This window comes from Nyctereutes procyonoides, unplaced genomic scaffold (assembly GCF_905146905.1).
Source record: "Nyctereutes procyonoides isolate TBG_1078 unplaced genomic scaffold, NYPRO_anot_genome, whole genome shotgun sequence".
Taxonomy (NCBI): Eukaryota; Metazoa; Chordata; class Mammalia; order Carnivora; family Canidae; genus Nyctereutes; species Nyctereutes procyonoides.
The window spans coordinates 403,599-427,078 of NW_026575048.1; the positions used below are offsets into that span (position 1 = coordinate 403,599).

General features: G+C 58.1%; 1 pseudogene; it reads right to left on the reverse strand.

The window, feature by feature from the left end:
* Nucleotides 1–2,700: 2,700 nt before the first annotated feature.
* Nucleotides 2,701–3,537, reverse strand: LOC129510771 (cyanocobalamin reductase / alkylcobalamin dealkylase-like; annotated as a pseudogene).
* Nucleotides 3,538–23,480: the final 19,943 nt, after the last annotated feature.

The following is a 23,480-nucleotide window of genomic DNA, read 5'->3' on the forward strand; positions in this document are numbered from 1 at the left end:
TCACGGTCAAGTCAAGATGCTCTCCAGCGTCCCCCGCATCCATATGCTCCTACGAGGACGCCTTCAACAGAAAACGTCGGAATTTCCTGACACGTCCAGTAAAGCTGCCCGTTTCTCGCCTCCTCCTAAATCGAGACCATGTCTGGGTGACGCTGCCTGAGCCAGTGCCTGGAGGGGCGCCCACCCCGGGGGTCTGCGGGGGCCCTGCCCCCGGCATCTTCCCCTGGGCTCTCGCCGCCTGTCCCCTCGCTCAGAGCTGGACCCAGCCTTTCCCTCCGCCCGCCGTCCGCCGACACGTCCTGTCGCAGATGCGCCCCCGAAATGCAGTCACCTCGTAACTCCGGAGACGCGGTGGCAGGAGTCCCCGGAGCCCCGGACGCCGAGATCCATGAAACATTTGTACCGGGCACAGCTTATTAGCACCTGGGGCGTGTCGAATTGCAGGCCGTAGAAAAGCAGTCGCTTATGGTGACTCGTATCATTGTTTCACTTTCTTTAAGACTTTCTTTTTAAGTAATGTCTACACCAACGTGGGTCTGGAGCCCACCGCCTGGAGATCCAGAGCCACACGCTCCGCCCGCTGAGCCGGCCGGCCACCCCTTACTATAGTTTTTAAACTCTGGACAGACCTCCCCATGGCCCTGCACGCTCCCAGCTTTGTACCCACCACAGGGATCCGATAGCGCAGGAGAGACGACCGTGAGCCCCACTGTCGGCCCTCGGCGGGCTCGGACCCCCGTAGTACCGGGACTGATCACGCCGCCTCTGGGAGTCTCATATCTTGGTTCAGTGCTGCTCGTGCGATGCTCCCGTGCTAACGTGGTTGTAGGGGGTTCGTTCCCTCACGAGCGCGTACTTCCCTGCCGTGTGCCCGCACGGTCAGCAGCGGGCAGAGTGCTTGCACCCCTGAACTTGCAGTCTCCTGGGACGACAGACCGTCAGTGATCAAACACAACGTGTCCAGGTCCCACCGTACAAAATAATATTTATACTGATAATTAAAACCATATTTATCATCAGCCCATTCGGGATGCTCCCACTAAAAGCAGGTACGTAAAAAAAAAAAAAAAAAAGAAATTTTTTTTTTTTTTTTTAAAGATGCCATATAATTGGAACAGCACTACATCGAAACTAAGATGTGGAGAAATGCTAGCTAGCGAATGAGCACGAATCATATCAGTACAAATCAGTAAAACCTGACAAAAGAGGAAAACATGCGTTGCTTAGGAGAAAAGTGCAGGAGGGGAACCACCTGGGTGTGGAAGCTGGCGAGGGGACTCAGGGTGAGGCGCAGGGTGTTTGCCTGAAGGGTTTTCACATCTTTTGTTTTCCCAACTAGGGAGTGGAGAAAGCCCTTTATTGTGGAAGAAGACGTAACCCATGAAGATGGGAATCACACAGTTTAATGTCGAGGGGACGTCGTCGCTTGGATGTCCAGTCTCCTTCCATGAAGAATTTATGCCAACAAACCTGTTGGACCAGGAGGTCCAGGATCACGAACACCGATTTGCAAATCCCCTGATATTTTCTCCAAGTAGGCAGCCTACATTTTAAGGGGCTAACATTTTCTCACTTCTTCATTTTATAAGGATAGAATGAGAGAGAGAGAGAGAGAGAGAGAGAGAGAGAGAGAGACGGGGGTGGGGAGGAGGGGAGAGAACAGAAAGTCCCTTTGTTTAAGAGGAAAAAGCTTGAAACAAATTGTTTCATTAGGAACAGAATTCGAAATTATGATAATTCGATATCTTGAAATCATGAGGAATCCAATTAAGATAACTTCGTTTCTTTAAGAAAGGACACTACCTAACTGGAAATCAGATATTATGACTTTCTGCCATGATCTAATGCGATGTAGTTTTCCATTCTCCTGTAACGGTCACTGACATTTCCAGTGTTTCTCTCTTACAAATAGTGTCGCCTTAAAGATGGTTGTAGGTCTCCTTGGGACTCGGGTGATGGATCCCCAGGGTGCAGAGGCAGGAGGAGAATCACTACACGTACCAATCTCCCCCTGAACTCAGTTTTTAAGGGGCCACTGCAGGCGGATGAGCCACTGGCACGTCGCACATCCAGGCTTGGGGTCTCACGTGACCTCAGATGTGGTATTTTGGGACCTGCACGTTGTTAACCACCTGATGAGCGTCTGATGGCATCTCACTGGACTTTCATTTGTACCACCCGGATTGCTGGCATGGTTTCCCGTATTTTTCAATATACTTGTGATGATCATTGAGGATTTCTGTGGACAGACTTCTTGTGTGTTTTGCCCATTATATTGGGTTTTCAGCATTTTTGTTATTTTATCGACATTACCCATTCTGTAGATGCTAATTCTTTTTTTTTCTTTTTTTCAGAAGTGTGTTACAGGCGTTTATTCAGTGCCCACAACAAGCCTCTGAGGCAGGGGTCGTTAGGGGATGATTACCCCTTTATAAAGGTTCTGTAACAAGTAGCCTGTTGGAGCAGAGCAGAGAAATAGTAACAGGAATCCCATGTTTCAAACCAGGTGGGAATTCTGAATCTGTCTTGCCTTTGCTTTGATTAAGTTCTCTGAGCCTTATCTTCATTGAAGATCTCTACTATAATTCTTCTATCAAGAATAAATACTGTTATCAAAATAAAATCTCTTGCTTTGCCAAAAAGCAAAATGAGTCCCAGCAAGTACCACTTATAAATAGGGATCCCAGGGGAGGAAGGATATCAAGGGCCAGGGGACGCAGGTGGGGAGACACTGGGGCTGACCCAGCCCGGGGCTCTGCTGGCATTCTGGGGCTTTTTGGGTCTGAATGTGGTAAAAGGTAGCTCAGGAGACGGAGAGCTAGTATCCTTTGAAGGCTGGGCCAAGCCCAAGAAGGCTAAGCGTTGGGCAGGAGGAGGAGAAAAGTAGGCCTTCTGCTCTTCCGAGTAGCGCTCCTGTGGTGTCACGGCTTCCTGGTATGTCCAATCACGCCCATGGAAAGCAAAGCCTTCAAGCAGGGTGATTCAATCAGCAATTCGGTACACAGTCCGGGGGCTTCGTGGGTGGCAGATCTGGCACCTCTATTCCCGGCAGCAGCACCACTCCTCTGGTGGCACACCAGCCCCCATATCTGGGGTGTATGCACACTCCTGGGTCCCCCCCAGGGGTCAGCCTCCACATCCTTTCGTTGGTAGTAGCAAGCAGCTCCTGCCACATGGGCTGCAGTCTGGGCCAGAATCTTGGGGCGCCTGTTAGGGTGTACCCCGTAGTCAGCGATGACTTCTATTTCAACTCCGGGAGGTTCTCTCTAGCGCGGCCCAGGTGGTAGGCCACGCACTGGTCCACGGGTCAGTCAGTTGTCGGAGGTGGCGGCTCTGAAGGAAGGGTGTGAAGGCTCGGTCAAACGTGGCAGCTGTGCCGAGTACCAGAAAGGCCAGGGTAGGTCCTGGCAGGGGTAGGTGGAAGGCTGGAGGCAAGAGTGCATTATACCATGTCACCTGAAAGGGGTAAACCTCGAAGCCAAAAGGGCACAACGTGTCCTCGATCTTCTGCTTCAGTTCTGCGACTTGTGGCTCCATAGCACACGCTCACTAATTCTTTTTAGACCACGTGAGCTCCCTACACCTTTCTTTTTTTTTTAATTTTTTTAATTTTTATTTTTTTATTTTTTATTTTTTTACCTTTCTAATATATATACATACACATTTTTGGAAAAGTCATCATGCCAATTTTTTTTTCCAAAATTGCCTGTTTACATAAATTTTGAAATAACATTTTCAAGATCCATGTAAGAACCTGTTGAGATTTTTACTAGAACTACAGAGAATTTATAGAGTCATCAGGGAGTGGGTGACATCTTTCTGGAAATGAGTGTGCCTGTCCATGAATATGGTATGTAGGTTCATTGATTATTCTTTAATTTTGTTTAATAAAAAGTGATAGTTTTCCTCATTATATTCTCTTGGTTTTGCTAAATAAGCAACCATCTTCAAATAAAAATAGAGCTTTTTTTTTTTTTAGTCTTTATGGCTTTTTGTTATCTTTTAGTTTACAGAATGATGGATTATCACTCAAAGTGTGATGTTGAGTAGAAGCGCTATTAGTGGCCATCTCTGGCTGTCTTCAAACCAAGTATGATGCTTACTCCATTTTCTGGTAAATAGCCTTCACGACTTTTATAAAATGTTTAGTTCTTTTGGTTTCCTAAGTTATTTTTAAAAAAAAAATCATAAATGGGTGTTTAATTTGCTCAAATGCTGTTTTTTCTATATCTAGTAGGAAGACCATGTGGTTTTTCTGTTTAGCTTGATAGCAGTTTCTCATCACATTAATATATTTGTAATATTAAAGCCATCTAGTCCTTTCTGGGATCATCCTAAATTTGTCTTGATACATTGTTTTTGCTTTGTTGTGTACGTAGTGTCTATGGTTTGCTACAGATGCCTTGGGCAACAAAATTAACAATCTTAACTCAACAGACATAAAAATCCACACCCAAGACTTGAGTATATTTTCCTCAAGCACATGCGGAACATTTAAGAACTGACCACGTACCAGCCGTAAACAAGCTGAGGTCATTACAATAATTCAGTGTAAGAAATAGAACTTTCCTGACCATGGCACCGTTGTTAGAAATAAAAAAGTCGAATGTCATTTTAACATACAATGGCATCTGCTTATAAAGTAAATTAAATACATATATCACTCACAGATGAAAGAAATACCAAAGAAAGTTAGGAAATATGTGCAGATGACTAACAAAAATACTACGTATTAAACTTTTTGAGACAGGGAAACCAGTGTACAGAGGACAATTTATGGCCATTGGTGCTCACAGCAGAGATACTTTTTTTAAAGGCTGAAAAATAATGATCTAAGAATATAACTAAATGCGTATGCCGTTAAACTAATTAAAGAACTGGTTTAAAACCTCCTTACAAAATACTAACAGGCTCAAAGGTTTTATATGAATCACATCAATGCATCGAAGTAGGGATAATCCTAAACTTTTACAAACCATTTAGAGAATAAATATGAGGGAATATTTTTTAAATGCCTTAAAATAAATTTTTTTATGAGTCTCTTATAGGTGAATTTGACTATCTGTCTCCTTTTTGGTTTTTTTGGGGGGGGTTGTTTTATTTTGTTTTTTGTATATTTTTTATCTCTATCTTTTTTGTATTCAGCTGAACAACCATTTGAACATTTGAATCTGACCTTGCACGTTTCATCTGTGTGCACGTATTTTGATGAGAGATGCATTTGCACGTACAACCACCTTGTCTCATGGTTATGTGACCCAGGTATTGACAGTTTTCTATTTCCTACTCTCCTAACTACTTTTGAATCGATTGATTCATTTCGTATTTTTCGCTCTTTTTAATTACAAAGCTATTTACTGATTTCCTATTCTCTTTTTAGTGACCATTTTTGAAATGTTGACATGTATCCAAACATTCTCCAAAGGTAATAAGTCCCAAAGTGCTGTTTTGATGGGAAATTAATTGGTAGGTCCATTTTAGTAAGTCATACTTGTCTAAGAAATATTAATTTATTGCAACACTTTGTTAATAGTATTATTTTATTATATTTTGTATGATCTGCAGTTTATATAATTAGATGTCCTTTTTATTCTTGATATTGGCAACTCTGAATTGGCTTCTGTAGGCTCTGTAGAGACTTGTCAATATTAATAGTGTTTTTATAGATCTATTCTTTGGCTTTAGGCTTTCTATTGCATGAGGTTTCTATTTCACTAATTACCCCTCTTATCTGGTTGATATTTTTCTAACTTCTTGAGATGATGACTTAATGTTCAGCCTTCCTCCTTTTCTTTTTTTTTCCTCCTTTTCTAATATATCCTGTGACTCTGCAGCTGACCCCCATGTGCTCCTACGTGGCCCCCACATTTGGCAGGTGGTGCTACGAGCGCTGTGCACCGGCGGCTCCGGGTCTGGCCCTGCCCCACAGTCTGTTCTGGATGCAGTGACCCTTGGCAACAGAGGCTGCCTTGTGAAGTCCCTGCTCCCCGTGGGCCCCCTCCAATGCACCCCAATCCACTTCCTGGGGGCCCCGGACCACCCTTCGCCCTCCTCTCCAACTTCATCGAAAGCGGCGCAGCCCGGTGACTACGGTTCTGCCCCGGGTCGCCTGCGGGGCACACCTTCCGCGTGGCCCTCCCGCTCCGGGCTTCCTCATCGACCCTGCACCCACCCTGTCTCGGGAGCCTCTGCATCGAGGCCGGGCTGTTTTCCACGCTGTTGTCAGCATCGGAAGTGTCCGGCTTCGTTGTCTGTTTCTTCCTTTGGGTCCTTCATTGAGCAGGTCTGCTCAGGGGGCAGGAAACCTATTTTCTCACCCATCTCTCTATCAAGTGCTTGCTGCTTGAGAGGTGTCCAGCCGGTGTTTGCTGACTGACTAAACGCATGAATGCAAAGGTGAGCACAGTGTGGGTGCAGACAAGGTCCCTGAGCCGTTTGTGAGGGGTGGGAGCCGAGGGTCCTCGACCCACGTCCTGATGCAGCCCTCGCGCCCTTCACAGCTCCCGTTTTCCACCTGCCAATGTGACCTTTAAAAGGGTGTTTGCCAATCACATCACCAGACAGAGAAGAACACCACCCGGGGCCGTCACCAGGACTGGAGGTGTGCTCACTGGGCGCCCGGGTCTTCAGGGATTTTGGGGGCCTGTCCCTGTCTCTGAGCCTCAGGAGCTTCCAGACTCGTGTGCCCCCAGGAAGCCGCACGCAGTGCTGCGGGCACGTCAGATGTGGGAAAGGCCTGCGGGGCCTGGGGCCTCGGGTGGGACATAAGGCTGCGTCTCCAGGGACCACTTGGCTGGGTACACGGAGCCGTATCTACGCAGTCACTGATGTGTGTATTTCTGTATTTCTTCATTATCTGCTTTAAAGGCCAAAAAGTATGACCGTGAAGGTTTCCTGGCCGAGAGGTCCCACCAGCCTCCCTTACCACCCGGTCCTCGCGTGGCTGACCATGGCTGACCGTGTCAGTGGGTAAAACTCCTCGGGGAGAGAGGAGGGAGCGAGCCGAGGGCGGGCGAGGGGAGGACGGAGGGCAGGACGGGAGGGAGTCCGGGCAGGGAGCGGCGCCCAGGCCTTGGCCCGTCGGCCGTCCTTCCATCCGCTCCCTCCGTGCTGACCCTGGGGCCAGCTGTAGGACCTCAGTGTTCCTGCTCACATTGTCTCCCGCATCGTAGTTCACACTGACAGCCTCAAAATATCTTAATTCTGTTCACTTATTTTGATTCTTTTCTGCTGAGTGTGGTTCAGCTCAAGATCGAATTTCCCCCCACTTCCCAGTTTGGAGCCTTTCCATTTGTTTCCAGCAGCATCTTTAGAACCTACTGGATTAGATGCCGAGCTCCTGCCTCTGTCTCGCTCAGGCTTGCGGGAAGGAAGAGCGAGGCGAGGGCTCCGTCCCGGCTTAATTAACGGTGACGACAGCCTGTGGCCGAGGGCCCGTGTTCGGGCTGCGAGCCGCGTGTCGCGTTTTCGCTTTCCGCCACCTCCCGGGAAGGTCCTCCCCTGGTGGAATACAGGAGGTGGGACGATAAATAAGGTCTCATTGCAACGAGAGCGAAGCACACATTATACGCCCCTTTCTTTATAACAACTGCCGGGGACTGAGATTGCCTGTTTAAATGTAAAGTACAGCAAAACGCCAAAATTCAGGTGATTCAGTCTGTTTCGCTAAGACTTTAAATCCGCTGTCTTTGAAAACATCACTTTACATTCATATATTATTTTCCAATGACTACAATTCCTTTTATACTACGACTTTATTTTGTGAACAAAAGGAGCTTTAAGATCCCATTCTTAGATGGTGGGTTTCTCTTACTACTTAAAGCGAGAATTCCAGCTGTAGGGGAGCATCTTGAGGAGTTTGGAGAGCACACCTGGTCCCAGCACCTGTGTGGCCTGGGTCACTCCTCCGCGCCGTCTGTCCAGCACGGTGTGCACGGTGTCGTACGCGCACGTGGATTCAGCAGCAGAACCGAAGAAACATCGCACTTGCTTTAGCAGCCGGCACCACTTTTCAAACCTTCCGACCTCGTGGGTCATGTTTCAGTCACCGTCACAGCCAGGGTCTCCCTGGTTCTCGGACCGTCTTCCCAGGACGGAGAGTCTGAGGGACCCAGAAGCGGGGCAGAGGCAAGGTCATCCCAGCGCTGGCGTTCCCGGGGAGCGCTGCGAGACGGAGCTGCCCCAGGACACGGGGCTTGGGCTGTCACCCGCCCCAGGGAATGGCCATTCCTGCTGAGTGAGGACAGGAGACACTGGGGACTTGGGGAAGTGAGGGCGGCGACACGGCAGAGAGGCTGGAGCCCCAACATGAATGCGGGTCGGTGGCTCCCGTGACCCGGGAGGCCCGGCCGGGTCTGAACCTGCGCTTTCCCAGGCTCCCGGGTGACGCGGGTGCCGCCGCTGAGACCCCAAGGATGAGGCCTCCAGACCGGGTCCCCACCCTCACGCTGGCCGATGGCAGCCGTGGCCCCTCGGGGAACACGGCCACTCACGTGTCACGGGGTCACAGGGTCACAGTCAGGGGGGTCACGGAGCCAGCGGAGTCATGGGGTCACGGAGTCACAGGGGTCATGGAGCCAGCAGGGTCACAGAGTCACGGGGGTCACAGTCATGAGGTCACAGAGCCAGCGGGGTCACGGAGTCACGGGAAAGGGTGTGGCCAGGGCCTAGGACGGGGTGGGGAGAGGGTTCCCCCAACAAACGGACGCTCAGGTCAGGCCTAGTATCCAGAGGACACTCAGGGAGGAGCCCGGCACGGCTCAGGCATGCGCCACCAGGACACGGCATGAGGTTTGCCCTGTGGGACCAGACCGCGGCAGGACGGCCCCCGGCCCCCCGCCTTCCACGGAGGGGTCACGGCCAGGCCCTGCCAGGCTACCTGCTTCCCCGGGGCCCTGCCCAGGCTGGAGCCCCACTGCTCGGGCCCCGCTTCCCCGAGGGTGGTGGGTGCTCGTGCCCCCCGACCCCTGTCTGGGGCATCCCGCCCACCCTGTGCCCCCCCAGCTCAGGGCGCCACCCGCGATGGGGCAGACGCAGGCCAGGGAGGCCTCGGAGGTCACCAGACAGGGACAATATGCTGGACGAACCACATCCCCAACATCAAATACAGGAATTTTAGGGGAACCTTGGACTCCTAGAGAAGAGGTACACTTGAGATGAGTAGAAGGAAAGGCTGTTCCACACGTGGACGGCAAGTCTGCGGAGGGCGCCCGTAGGAGCCGTTCGAAATGGGGCCTGCTCTCCCGCGGGGCCTGTGCTGCCCCGGGCCAGACTCTGGCCTGGAAGAGCTGCTGAGACCAGGGCTGGTGTAGACGACGAGCGGGTTCGTCAGGCCCCGGGAGCCCCGCTGACCGGCCGTCCCGGGCGTCCCCAGAGCCTCAGACTCCTGTGAGGACAGATTGTTAAAAGGAGAAGCTCTGGTGCCACCTGCTGCTTTCAGCGGGCAGCTGGCTCCTCGTGGGCCCGTCACAGGCTCCACCCAGAGACCAGAGGGAGGAAGTTCAGGCCCCCAGGAGACGACCCCCCGGAGCCCAGGGGACGAGCGGAGGTATCGCAGCGCCAAGTGGCGAATCCAGCCCCGACTCCAACAGGGACAGACGCTACTCAAAGTGTTCTGGCAGCTGGTGGGTGGGGGGGGCGGAGCTGGGGGAGCTGACCTGCGGGTAGGGGGGCGGGGCTGGGGGGGGCTGACCTGGGGGGAGGGGGCCGAGCTGGGGGCAGGGGGGGCCGAGCTGCAGGGGGGCTGACCTGGGGGGGCGGAGCTAGGGGGGTGAACTGGGGGAGGGGCTGACCTGCGGGGAGGGGGGCCAAGCTCAGAGGGGTGGGGGGCTGCTGAGTAGGGGGGTGGGGACCCGACCAGGTGTAAATGGGAGGAAGCGGGTATGGACGGTGGATGAGCCCGACGGGCGGGCAGGAGCCTGGCTCTGAGGAAATGCCTGCCTGCAGCCGGGCGTCCTGAGTGGGGCGGCCCCGAGGATCCCCAGGGGGACCCCTGAGCTGCTGTAAACATCATGTCTTGTCACAGGTGGAACCGGCCCCATCGTTCCCCAGGACTCGCCCTTAATTCATCACAAAAGGAGCGACCTCAGGACGCCGTATCAGTCCTCCCCGCAGAGCTCCCAGGGCCTCCTCACATCACCCCGCATCTGCCCTGCCCTGAGGGTGGGGCATCCTGAAGAAGGTTCCAGAAGCAAGGCCAGCTACCCCCCCCCCGCCCCGCGGCTGCACTGTCTGAGCCCGCCTGAACCGCCGAGGTCACTGCTGCAGGAGCCTGTGTCCTGGACTCGACGGGCCACTCTGCCCCTCACCCCCCCCAGGGTCGGCCCGGAACCAGGAGCTGCTTCCCCAGGCGCAGGGGGAGCCTCTGCAGGAGGCTGAGCACCCCCCCCCCCCCCGCCGTCTCCCGGGCGCACAAAGTCACGTGGCATTTTCACGTTATGCCTTTATTTCTGCAGCTGGCGGGGGTGGGGGGGCACCCCGGGGGCTCAGACCCAGCTCAGAGCGCTCGACAGCGGGGCGGCCGCCTCAAACCCGCGAGCAGACGCACACTCCCACGTGGGAAACTCATCCGTTTTACCCACGTAGACGGACCCACGTCCACCGAACCCGACCTGCGAACCACTGAGACGACGAGCACGTGGTTCAGGCGTCAGATCCAGGCAGTGAGGTCAGAGGTCACCACGTGGTGGCAATCACATCTGGAGACACGTGTCATGGGAACCCCTCGGCAGAGGCCGGCCCGGGCCTGGGGTCACCCCGCGATCGGAGGTTGTGGCCCAGATGCATCCAGGGCCCTGCGGGGCTCACGTGAAGCCGCGGTGGCGTCTGCTCCGGGGAGAGCCCCCGCTGCCAAGTGGGGGGCCCTGCCCCATCACCCACCCACCAGCCCCTCGCCACCCCTCGGCTCGGCCTCTGCAGACAGGCAGGAAACCCCGAGGCGAGGGCGGTGTGCGCAGGGCGGTGTGCGCAGGGCCAGAGGTTGACCCGGGCCCGGCCGGCTGCTGGGGTTGCACACGAGCCAACCACAGGCCCGTCAGGACCCTCCGACTGCGGGGCGTCCGCACCGTCCAGGACTTGGCTGTGGGCGCCGTCTGGGGGTGCCCCTGGCCCCCGCCCCCGCAGACCCCCTCGGCAGCCTGCGGCCCTCACTCCAATCCCGGGTGGCCAGCTGACTTCCCAGGGTTGTTGGCCCGGCCGCACACTAGTGGGGGTCACCGTGAGCCCCAGGATGTCACCACGAGCCCCAGGGTGACCCCCGCCCGGTAAACCTGCCCCCCCCAGGTGCCACTTCCCCTGCAGTGTGGACCGACACAGCCGTGTGAACACCAGAGCTCTGCTCCGTGCGGAACCCGCCATTGCATGGCCGCGTCACTGGGCCTGAGCCCCGAAAGCTGCCCTTTTGCCTTTTTCTGGATTAAACTGAGTCCACACCCGCAGCCTCCGTCAGCGGGTGCTGGACACCGGGAAGCAGGGCGAGCTCCCGGGGCGGTCACTGGGGGCAGGGGTGGACGGCGCTGTGCCCCCGGGGCGGGGCCGCCCTGACTGTCAGGCTGCAGCTCCTCCTGTCGCCTCCCCTCATCCGCCCAGAGGGGCTTTATTTTCTCGGGACTGTTGGAGGAACGAACGTGCGTCTCAACCTGTCACTTCCCAACCTGCTCTTGGAGCAGGAGGAGGGGATGCGCATGGATACCCGAGCGAGGCGACACTGGTTCAGCGGGTTGAGCAGGTTTCAGGTCGGGCTGATGTGGGCGGGAGAGGCCGATGCGCTCCCCTCCCCGCCCAACATCTTTCCTGTAAATTCCTCATAAACTGGCTCTTTCCTCCCTGGAAATGCCGCCTCCTCCCTGCGTCCAGCAGACCGGCTGCTGAGGGGGGGACTGGCCCCAGGCCGCAACCCGCGTCGCCATCGAGAGCAACGGGCTGCGGAGGGAAGGCGGCCGGGGATGCGCCTGCCCAGGGTGCGAGGGAGGGCAACACTCCGAGGCGCGGTGCGTCCCGATGGGACGTGCATTTTATCCATAAACCTCAAAGACATGAAGACAGTTGTGCTCACGGGTCAGGTTCGAGCTGCAGCCTCTTACGTGCAGGAGACACAACTTTGTCCGAAATACTTCCCAGGCGTGGCGTCCTCCAGTCTGCGTGTTTGCAAAGCAGTAGCCGGGTCCCGGGCGATCTCCCGGGCCTCACGGGTCGCGTGAAAGGAGATGAGTCTGAGAACGGTGAGGCCGCCCGGGTTGCCCACCGGACACCGAGTAAAATGCCAAGCGTAACGAGACTCAAGCCCGTGGGGTGTCCCCTCGCCCCGTGCGCTGACAGATGCGACTCGGTAGCCAGAATCCGGGTTTTCTTTGCAAATACAGATTTGGCGAAAAGGACCTCGAGCAAAGGCGATGGGGGCCGAGCGGGGGGCCGGAGCACGCCAGCAAGGAGGTGGCTGCGGACGCTCTTCCCCGAAATCCCAATCCACCCGCGTCCCCGGGGACGCCCCCCGGAAACCACAGGCGGTCGGGATCCTGCTGTCAAGCGGCTGCGGGTCCGCGTGGCGCGCACTTCCTGGCAGCCCCTCGCCCGCATCGGGGAGGTAATATTTTCAAAATGACTCTGCGATGCAGCTTTAATGAAGTAAGTACCGCGCACGCACCTGCAGCGAGCGAAGGACTCGTCCCCTCAGGTGGGCTCGCGAGCTCTCAGAAGCCGCAGGCCCTACGGCAACCGAGGCCGAGGCCGGTCGCTGCGTTTCCTGAAACTCGGGCTTGGCGCCGAGCTCGTCTGCCTTGAGGGGAGGGGCGCCCCTTGCCGCCGCGCCTGCCGCTCCGGTCTCCCGCCCGCCCGGTGGACAGTTCAGGTCAAACCTCCTCATTGCTTTTTTTTTTTTTTTCCCTGTAGAATCATCCCGAGCACGCGCGGAAGGTCGCCGAATTCCCTGGTCGGGGCCCCGCGCGCCCCGGGGACGACGTGGAAGCGACCGCAGGCCTCCGACCTCAAAATAACCGGCGGTATTCTGTGCAGCGCTTTATCTGGCGTGAGACCTGGTTCCTACGCTTCGTGGAAATTATTACCCGGGTAGATGGATGATGAGGCGGCGTTTAGAGACGCCCGAAACCACGACACGTGTGGTTTTCAGCGAGGACCGTAGGCCAGACTGCAAGTAGAACGTGGGCGCCCTACGATTCTCGCTGGGTTTTCCAGGACGCTGTGGGAGGTATTGGCCTCGGCTTTTTCCAACAGAAACTCAGGGTCGGGGTTCCCTGGGCGGCTCAGCGGTGAGCACCTGCCTTCGGCCCAGGGCATGACCCCAGGGTCCTGGGATCGAGTCCCACGTCGAGCTCCCTGCATGGAGCCTGCTGCTCTCTCTGCCTGCATCTCTGCCTCTCTCTCTCTCTCTCTCCTCTCTCTCTCCCTGTGTTTCTCATGAATAAATAAAATCTTAAAAAAAAATAGAAAATCAGGGTTGGAACGGCTGAGCATTTTCCCAAAGGTCAAAAAAGCCAACAGAGCCAAGATACAGATTTAGGTTAAGGACACACGGACTTTCACTCCAATTCCAGGACGGGAAGGTTTTTTTAAAAAAACTTAAGCAAAAAAAAAAAAAAAATTCAAAAAACTGGAAGCACAGAGCCGAGGGCCAGCTGGTGTTCCGAGAGCTGGTGAGGAGCGAGGGAGGGAGTGTGGGCAGGTCGGGGGGTCCCAGGCCCCTCGCTGGGCTCCCCACCCCGCCGGCCGGGCTTCGGGCTCTGGGACGTCCTGGGAATCCCGCCCAGCACCTCACTGCTCGCTGCTCCCCAGCCCACAGGCTCCCGTCATTGTGTCCTGGGGGTAAATACCTGTGGGTGCCCGGTGTGGCAGCGGGGGAGGGGCAGGCACCCAGGGGAGCTGCTCCTCTACCCAAATATGGGGGATGAGCAGTGGCGAGGGCCTGGGGCGACGCAGGGTCTGCACGGCCGCGCTGAGGGGCCTGCAAGGCCGGCCTCCTGGGTCAGGGGGAGTCACGGACACGCGGGCCCCCGCCCCCGGGCTCTCCCGAGCGCCTGCCTTCCTGGGGAGGGAGAGCAGGAGAGAGCCAGGTGGGGTGGGCGCAGGTGGAGGGAGGGTGGGCCGAAGCCAGCTGGGGGGAGACCGAGTGGCCGTCGTCAAGTGCGATCCCAGCTTCTGGTTTAAGCTGTGGCTGGAGTTTGGGGCCGTCGTGAAGATGTAAAGCTCTGGGGATCCCGGGGGCTCAGCGGTTTAGCGCCGCCTGCAGCCCAGGGCGTGACTCTGGGGTCCCGGGATCGAGTCCTGTGTCAGGCTCCCTACAGGGAGCCTGCGTCTCCCTCTGCCGGTGTCTCTGCCTCTCTCTCTGGGTATTTATTCTCATGAATAAATAAATAAAATATTTTAAAAAAAGATGTAAAGCTCTGGGACAACAGGACGTTTGGGAGAGGGGTGTTGGCTCAGGCCGGCTTTGCCCTGACGGCCGCCTGGTGGGGGTGAGGACGCGTCCAGGGAGGGCCTGGAGCCCGGTGCCCCCGCACGACCCCAGCCCCTGTGCGGATCACACGCGGCACCAGGGTAGGGCCTGAAGGCCGAGCGGGGTCAGGCAGCTGCACACGGATCCTGGGGACCACGATCCCGCACGTCGCACAGGACGAGGGAGCCTGGAGGCCTCCCGCCGAGTGCAGGGGCCCCGGGTCGCAGCCCAGCTGACCTCCCGGGGCTCCCCTGCCGTCAGAGCCGCCGTGCAGAGGGCGCCAACCCCACCGCGAGCTCCGGGAAATCTGTGTCATCGGGTGGCCCGTCCGTGGGGCCGGCGCCAAGCACGTTCCCTCCACCGAGTCCCTTGTGCCCCAAGCATCCACTGCCGGGGTCACGTAGCCCCAAGTCCTGGGAAGCCGCAGTGCCTACGATACTCCGTTTATCGGGGAGACGCAACAAAATCAATACTGGTTGTACCCAGAGAGCCGGGAAGTGATTTTTCTGGAATGGATCCTAAAATGTTTGTGAGTCGGGGGGTGGGTGTAGGGGGGCTGCCGCTATCTGGTGAGCCCCACACCAGGACGCTGCTGCTGGAAAGGAGCCTGACGCACGGAGCCCGCGGTCCGCTTCCCTCTCCGGGGCCCCGGCCCTGACACGGCCCCCAGCGGCCCTGGGAACCGGGCGGGAGGGGGCTTCCCAGGGTCCCCCCACCCGCCGGGCTCCCCTGCTGTGACCCCCCTCCCCCACCCCGCCCCGGGCCCTCCAGCCTGCTCTCCACCACCAACCCGCTGTCTGGCATCTACCGAAAGCTGGAGACTTGAACAAACAGCTTTCCCGATTCAAGGAGGCCTCGGGTGCGCGCCCGGCGCAGACCCAGCGCAGACCCACTGCGGGCACCGAGCCGACCCCCGCCCCCGTCTCCAGGGGATGCCTGGGCCCCGTGGAGGGATGCCCCGCAGCACCAGGACAGGGCGGGCAGTGAGGAGATGCTGCTCCAGGCACCACCGAGTCTCCTGGGGACACAGCCACGGACCGGTGGCCCCTGCCCAGGCGCGGCCGTCCCCCAACAGGGTGGGGTCCCCTCCAGCAAGGAAGGGGCTCCGCGGGCTCCACGAAGGCTCCCGCTCGGGAGGCTCTGAGCCACCGGTGGTCCAGGTCTCATCAGGTGAGGGCGGGGAGAGGGGGTGTCCCCGCAGCTGAGGGCTCCGTCCTGCTCCACGGCCGAGGCCTGCGGGTGCCAGCGCGGCCTGTCACTCCCTCCGTCGGGACCACAGACCCTGAGCTCGTGCGCCGTGTGTTTCGCAGAATAGAAAATGGATACAGGCGCGCGCACCAGGTATTCCCCGTGATTACCCGAAAGTGCCCGACAGCTGTTGCTGCTCCCGAGTCGCGGGTGGGCGGCTGCGCCGCGTCAGGAGTGGCACCTGTCGGGAGGGCCCTCGTGGATCTCAGGCGGTGTGCGCCCCGTCGGTGCATTTCCCGGCTGCGGCTTAGAGATCAGGCACGTTAGCGACTCGGTTGCAGCAGCCGGGGGCCTGGCGAGGCCACAGGAGCCGGCGTGTTGCCGTGTGTGGCCGAGGCCGGGCCGCCGGTGACGGCCGTGGGGAAGTGCGGCGGGTGCGGCGGGACCCGGACCCAGCTCAGCCCGGGTTCTCGGCGTCGCAAACACTCGCGGTGTCGGGGCCCAGGGTGAGCTCCCGGCTTGGATTATGGATCGTCCCCAGCGAGGAAGGCATCGCCGGGAGGCGGGGGCCGGGGTGGGAGCCCCTCGGTTCCTCAGCCCTCGGGGCAGACCCGCAGGCAGACGGAGGGGGCCACCTGCGCTGCCTGTGACCCGGGGCCTCCCTCACAAGGAATTTACGGTCGCTGGGGCAATCTCACCTGCGATCAAGCCCATCACTAAACATCTTTTCTTCTGTGAAGTTTTGTAATTATTTTTCTTTTAAGGAGTGAACAGGTGAGTAGACAAAGTGATTATCAGAAAACCTAACCAAGGGATCCAACCCGGAACCGCTCCGCGAGGGCAGCTGCAGGGGAGCAGGACGAGGAGGAGACTGAGGGTCCCGGGGGCCCCCGGCGAGGAGGGGCTGGGGCCGCAGGTGGGACATGTGCGTCCAGCAGAGGTGCTCCTCAGTGGACAAGGGGAAGCAGAGCCAGGACGTGCGTGCGGGTGGCCGTGGCTGTGGGGTCGGTGATGAGGACAGAGCCAGGCTTCCCCAGGTGAGGCTCCCCCAGGTGAGGCTCCCCCAGGTGAGATTCCCAAGGTGAGGCTCCTCCAGGTGAGGTCCCCCCAGGTGAGGCTCCCCCAGGTGAGGTTCCCCCCATCCCACTGGCACTCAGCTCAGAGTTTGGTAGACAGTAACCCCCACCTGTGTGTCCCTGCCGTGCACGGAGCCCCTGGGCGGGCCCACCAGGCAGCTCGCTGGCCTGTTTCCCTGTTTCCCCTCCTCCCTCCCACCTACTAGGTGACCCACTGGATACAGGAGCAAATGTTCATCAACAGTATAAACATAAACATTAGATGCATTTAAACTTTGTAATTTCTAAAGTTATTATATATTAATAAAATTATTATTATTTTACGACTATTTTACTTCCCGTTAGAATACATCTTACTAATGAATAAAAAGCAGAGCACACTTGGGGCTGTGGTGATAAACCGGGACCCTTGTAGCTTGTGCCCCGAGGACAGAGGACGCCATCAACACACCTGCACCCCAGCCCCTGGCCTCCCCGCTTCCCTGCACCCCTGGGCCACCTGGCTTCACCCCTTTCCTGCACCCCCCAGCCCCTGGCCTCATCCCTGCCTGCACCCCCCAGCCCCTGGCCTCACCCCTTCCCTGCACCCCCCGGCCCCTGGCCTCACCCCTTCCCCGCACCCCCTGGACCCGTGGCCTCCAGCCCTGCCTGCATCCAGAAACGAGTGACATCCTCAACCTGCCCTTCCCGTGTCCTTGGGCTCCGTAATGGTACAGGCACGCGTGCACCGTGTCACGTACTGGCCCAGCTCACGTGCGTTCGACTTTCTGTGAATCAACACACGTGCATCAAGTTTCTCTGCGACTTTTCTTCGCTCACACTTTGGTTCTGAGACGTTAAGGATGTTCAGGCTCAGAGCGAGTGGTGGTGTCCTGGGCAAAGGAGTGTCCCCGCGTCGCACTGGGGGACTCAGGGGTAGTGGGCAGGACGGGCCGACGGTGCTCCTCCGGGTCTCTCTGATTTCACAGCCGAATTGGCCGTGGACATCGTGTGCCGTCGTCCCCAGCGAGCCACCCCGGGAGGCGCCCGTCCACGCTTGGCCTGATTCTGTACCGGTGGACGTGCGAGCCCTGCGTGTGCTCCCACCGGGACCGCGTGCTCCCCGTGCTCCTCGCGCGTAGCCCGCTTCTCCCAACGCTGCCCGTTCACGGTCTTCGAGGCATCTTTGAGAAAGAAAAATTCATGACATGAACGTAGTCACTGTTTTACATTTTCCCTTCGCTGTTAATAGATTGTTTAAGAAAAAAAATGGATTTTTAAGAATCTTGTCTAAGGATAAAGTTTCTTTATCCACCGAGATGAGAACACTGTTCTGTGGTATTTCCCCTAGATCGTCGAGTGTCCTTGGCGCGCTGGAGAGGGGGTAGGCCCGTGGGGTGACGGTCGGCTGCGGGCGGATTCCTGCGTGGAGTCCTCACCCAGGATCTGCGCGGACTGTCTGCGGAGACCGGGCCTCGGGAGACACGACGGGGCTCACGCGGGGGCCTGCGTCGGCACGAGGGGGCGGGTGGACGCTGACACCTCGCGGAATCGTTGGTGTGCCTGCTGGAGCCCGTCCTGCTGCGCACGCTGAGCACCTGGCAAGGACCTGCCCCTAATTCTGTCCTCGGCTTGTAGCACAGCGTCCGCACGGGCGTGTCGACCACAATGGATCGCTGTTAGCCTCCTGCTGGAGCGCTCCCGAGGCTGCCCCGGCCTGACCATCCGACGGCCCGAAGGGCAGACGGCAGCAGGGGGGCGGACAGCGAGCGCGCGGGCACCACAACCCAACGCCGCCAGAAGCTTCCAGAACTTACAGACTGTCCTTTGAGGCCTGGGAAGGGGCGAGCCTCCTACATAATAGACAAGGACCACAGAAGTCTTCTTAAAAGCAGAGGTGCTCTCAACAAAGAGTCTGAAACAAGAAAAGGAAAAATGGAAAAATGATGTGCTGAATGGAAAAGCATTTCTTTCTTTTTTTCTTTTTTTAAGATTTCATTTATTTATTCATGAGAGACACAGAGCGAGAGGCAGAGACCCAGGCAGAGGGAGAAGCAGGCTCCATGCAGGGAGCCCGACGCAGGACTCGATCCCGGGACCCCGGGGTCACGCCCTGGGCCCAAGGCAGGCGCTCCACTGCTGAGCCCCCTGGGGATCCCCTGAAAAGCACTATTTTCTGTTGAAAGCGCAGCCTGAGTCGCCACCTCCAGCTTCCTCTGCGTGCAAGTCCTCGCCGCCGGCCTTCACCGCGTCTTGGTGACCTTACTGTGTCGACAACCAAACCAAATTTTGTTTCTTCAGGTTGAATCTTGGGCAAACTCCAGGATACGTTTCTCCAAGCTCTCTGGTCGTGAATCACGCCGCCGTCACCGCGGGGAACCACGAAGCTCCGGCGTCTGCAAGGCTCAGGGCTGGGCACGCGCGGCCCCGGAGAGCCGGCCTCATACACCACCTTGTTTCCTTCATCTGGTGGGACGGGAGCGGGAGCCTGTCGTCCGGGGCCTCCCTGTCGGGCCCACGTGGCCACGACTCAGCCACGTGTGACGAATGGACCCTACGGATCACGCGCCCTGTCCTGCACCGTCTCCCCTGTGACTGTCCTGCTTCCAACCCACCAGCGGAGACTATTTATGCCCTTCTCCTGGTTTATTCTACATCAGAAAATCTTCTGAGGGACCAGAAGGAAATAGCAGCATCCCCGGAACACCGGCTATACCTCGACGCAACCTGCACACGGACCTTAGAGGGGAAAGCTCCCCCTGCTCTAACGTGTGTAGGAGAAACACGTGGGCTCGGGCGGGCGAGACAGGGCCATCCTGAGAGCACCCGCCCGCCTGCCCGCCCGCCAACACCCCTCCTGACCCTGCCCACGCCTGGACGCTCGCCCCCCTCCCCTCCCCTCCCCTCCCCTCCCCTCCCCTCCCCTCCCCTCCCCTTGTTTGCTTGACGCCACGCGGCAGCCAGAGTGGGGCCTCTTCTCAAGTCAAGTCTACGTTTTCAGATTCTCGGTGCCTCGTCACCTTTTCGCTCTGGGCCCCAGGCTGTGGTCAGAGGGGAGAAGAGGCGGGCAACCCAGGGGTCGACGTCTCAGATGCAGTCGCGATAGGACCGTCTGCGGAAGCGACAGGGACAGGCTGGACTCCTCAGAACTGAAGCCTTCTCGCTGAGACGCCGTCGAGAGGTGAGAAGGCAGCACGGGCTGCGAGGGGCCAGCTGCAAAGCGCACCTGAGGAAGGGGGTCATCCAAAACACAAGCGTCTTCGGGAAGCAGAACACGCATGGCCCAGCTTAAAACGGGGCAAAAGATCTGAGCGCACAGGTAACCGGAGGAGGAGGGAGGGCGGCAAGAAGCACGTGACGCAATGCTGCACGTCACACGGCTTCGAGCTGAAGCAACAATGTGATGCCGCTGCACACCTGGGCGACAGGACACCTGTGGGACCCAGGCTGCGTCGGGGGGGTGGGCCGGGCTGCAGGAGGGGAGGCAGCTGGTGTGGCCGCGGTGGAGGATGGCTGGTGGCTTCCTGCAGCATGGAACATGCTCCCACATGCCCCAGCCTCACAGCCCTCGGGGTCCACCGGGGGGCCCAAGCCTGTGGGCACTCGAGACCCGCACACGGAGGCTGGCGGCAGCTGTACCCCTAACTGGCCAGACTGGAAGCTGCAGGACGACCTTCAGGAGGTGATGGGGAAATACCCCGTGGTGCACGCACACCCCGGGGGGTTCATACTCTCTAGTGCACGCACACCCCGGGTACGTATAAATACTCTGTGCTCCACGCACACACCCGGGGATGGATAGATACTCTGTGCTCCACGCAGACAATGGAATGTCATTCTGCCCTAAAAATAAATGAACTACAAGCCATGAAAGCCATGGAGGACCTAGGTGCTCATGACCGAGGGAACGACGCCAACGTGAAAGGTCACACCCCGATGGTTCCTACTATACAGTAATCTGGAAAAAGCAAAACTCCTAAAAACAGTGGAAACATCAGTAGTTGCTGGGAGCGGGGTGGGGCGAGGACGTCTGGAGCTCGGATAATATTTCGGGCAGGGAGAAGACATAAACGCAATACGCATCCAACTGCGGCGCGGAGTGAGGCGGGGGCCGTGTCGGGGGCCCGGGGGGAAGCGGACCGGGAGCCCGGAGGCTGCTGCCGACCTTCCGCAGCTGCTGGCTCGGGGAGCACGTCCACACCAGACCCCCGGGGCCTGGGGCACAGCGGGAAGCACTGCTTGCGTGTGCGCTGCTGTGTGTGGGTCTATGGTGACGCGCCCCCGACAGAGCAGGAACGCGGGTGCGGGGGCGGGGGGTCCGTGTGCCCCGGGGTCCCCATAGGCCGCTCGTCCGTCTCCGGAGCCGCGAGGCCCTCTGAGCTCAGACGTGGCGCGAGGGACCAAGATGCTCCCCGCAGCTTCCAACTTAAATCAATCATTAAAAGGCCCTCTTGAGAGGAAACTGCAGGGCCAGGCCCGGGCCTTTGATCCGCACGCCTCGGGGCCCCGCGCGCCGGGCCGGTAATGAGCTCCCCGTGCACCGCAGCAGCAGACGGCACAGCCTCGTTATCCCCTCCACGTTCAATCGCCTTTACTTAAGCTTCATCTTTAAAAAGTGTTCCAGAAACTAGCAAATACATTATAATTACATGTGTGCACTAATTCCAGTGGCGTCCAGGGTCTGGGCACGCCTGCCTCCCGGGGGTTCCCAGGCGCATGCACGGGACCCCGCTGTTCGTCTTCCTCTGGTGGCGCGTGTCCTCGGCTTCCGGCAAACTGGAAACTAACCTGACGGCACAACCAGGGCCCGGTGAGCTTGTGTCCCGACGGCAGGAGAGCAAAGCACAGTGACCCGGGCTGCTGCCTTCCATCAGACGGCGCCTCCCTCAGCCCGCGGCGCCCTGTGCAGGTGTCCGTGAAGACGCCTCCTCGCCGAGAACGAGGGTTCTGCAGCCCGGGGAGCCCGCAGTAAGCGAGCGCCCAGGTGAGCGGCCTCGTGGGCGTGTGCCCTCCGTGCCCCCCGTGTGCCCTCCAGGTGCCGGCTGCGGCTCTCAGGGCTCGGCCCGGCCAGTCTGCGGCCAGCCCCCCAGGAGCCCCACCTGCGCTCCACGGAAACTTGCCGCTCCTCGCATCCTTCGCTCCTCACCGAGGCCTCGTTAGAGGGCTGTGCAGCCATTCACACGCACTTCTTTCTCGAGGGGAAACTGAAATTCAGGAAAAAACTCAGCGATTTGGCTGACGCGGCGTCTCTAACAAGTTCCAAGAGCTGGAAGTGCCAACCAACCCACCCCCTCCCAAGACGCCCTCCTCCAGGCCTCATTTCCCGTAAGACGCTATTTCCGTCCGTGCCGGCTTGTGAGCGAGCCCCCGGGCCCCTCATTTCCACCCTGTCCGCTGCACCGGAGCTGGGAGTGGACACGCCCGCGGCGCGGGTCAGGGCCAGGGCCAACGCGGCCGACTTCACCGGGGCCTCTGTCCGACGTGCTGACCGCTCTCAAAACACACCTTGTTTTCGCACCTTTTTAGAGTCGCCAGGAGCGAGTGTCCCAGCTGCCCGCACCCGGGACCCCAGGCCAGGGGCCGTGCGTGACCTGCTGCCGGCACGAAGCCGCCACGCGGGTGGGACGGGCCGTGGAAGGCCCAGGGCCTCGGCGCCTCTCCCGGGGGCCGGACGTGAGGCACCAACGCGAACCTCTGCTGCCCTGAGCGCCGCAGCTACTCTGCTCGGTGGAGGGTCCGATGCTGCTTGGCACCCCAACGGCCGGACGAACACGCACCCCCTTCCTCCCGCGGCACCAGAGCCGACGGCAGCTGCAAGGCGAGGGACTCAGGCCGAAGGTCAGGCTGAAAACAGACAAACCTCGTAGGTGCCCCCAAATGGATTTCAAAAATGTGAATCTTTATAATAGAATAATATCATACAGCAAGAGCGTCCTCGGAGATCCTGGGGGTAGACTTTTACATGGAAAAGGAAATGGTTTGAATTTTTTTTTTTTTTTTTTTTTTTACCATCACCAGTTTCACCACAAAATGCACGTACCTTCACCTGCAGCGACAGCCTGGCTCCCGTCACTCTGGTTTCACTGACTCCTCACAGGACAGACCGTGAAGAGTGAGGAGCTGCTCCCAGGGACCTTCGTGGTGACGCCAAGTCTGGGTAAGAAAACGAAACAAACCACGGAGGCATTTAACGTCGTCCAAAACCTACGTAAAATAAGCACCGGCCATGAAGTGACCTCGTCGTCACCGGGTGTCACCCTCCTGCCCGGACGCACGCGATGGCGGCAGACTCGCTTGGTGGGCTGCGGCGGCGCGGACCCTGCGCCCTCCGAGGCGGGGGCAGAAATACAGAAAACACAGGGATTTCCCAGAGTTCTAAACTCTTTGGACATCGGCCGAAATCCAACCCCAAACTGGAAAGACAGCTTTGCCTTACGTGTGTTATTGACGTTAATACATAAAACCAGAACCACGTATTTAAGGGGCAATACTGCGGAAGCATCAAGCGCGTGGGCAAGTCACTCCCAAAACACACAAACTGTCAACAGTCGCTTGAAGACCGTCAGCCTCACTGGTCGTCAACGGAATGCACACCAAAGCGGGGAGCTAACATCCGTGCTTGTTCACCAGCGGGGTACGTTCGTGCCGCCGCCGCCGCCGAGAGTGCACGGGGCCGGGGAAACGGGGGCCGAGAGGCTGCTTTCGGCGTCCTGAGCCGGATTCGCGGTTTGTATCAACGGTCCTAGAGCGCCCGCCCGTATTTGGCTTCGTCTCCCGTGCAGGATTCGTTC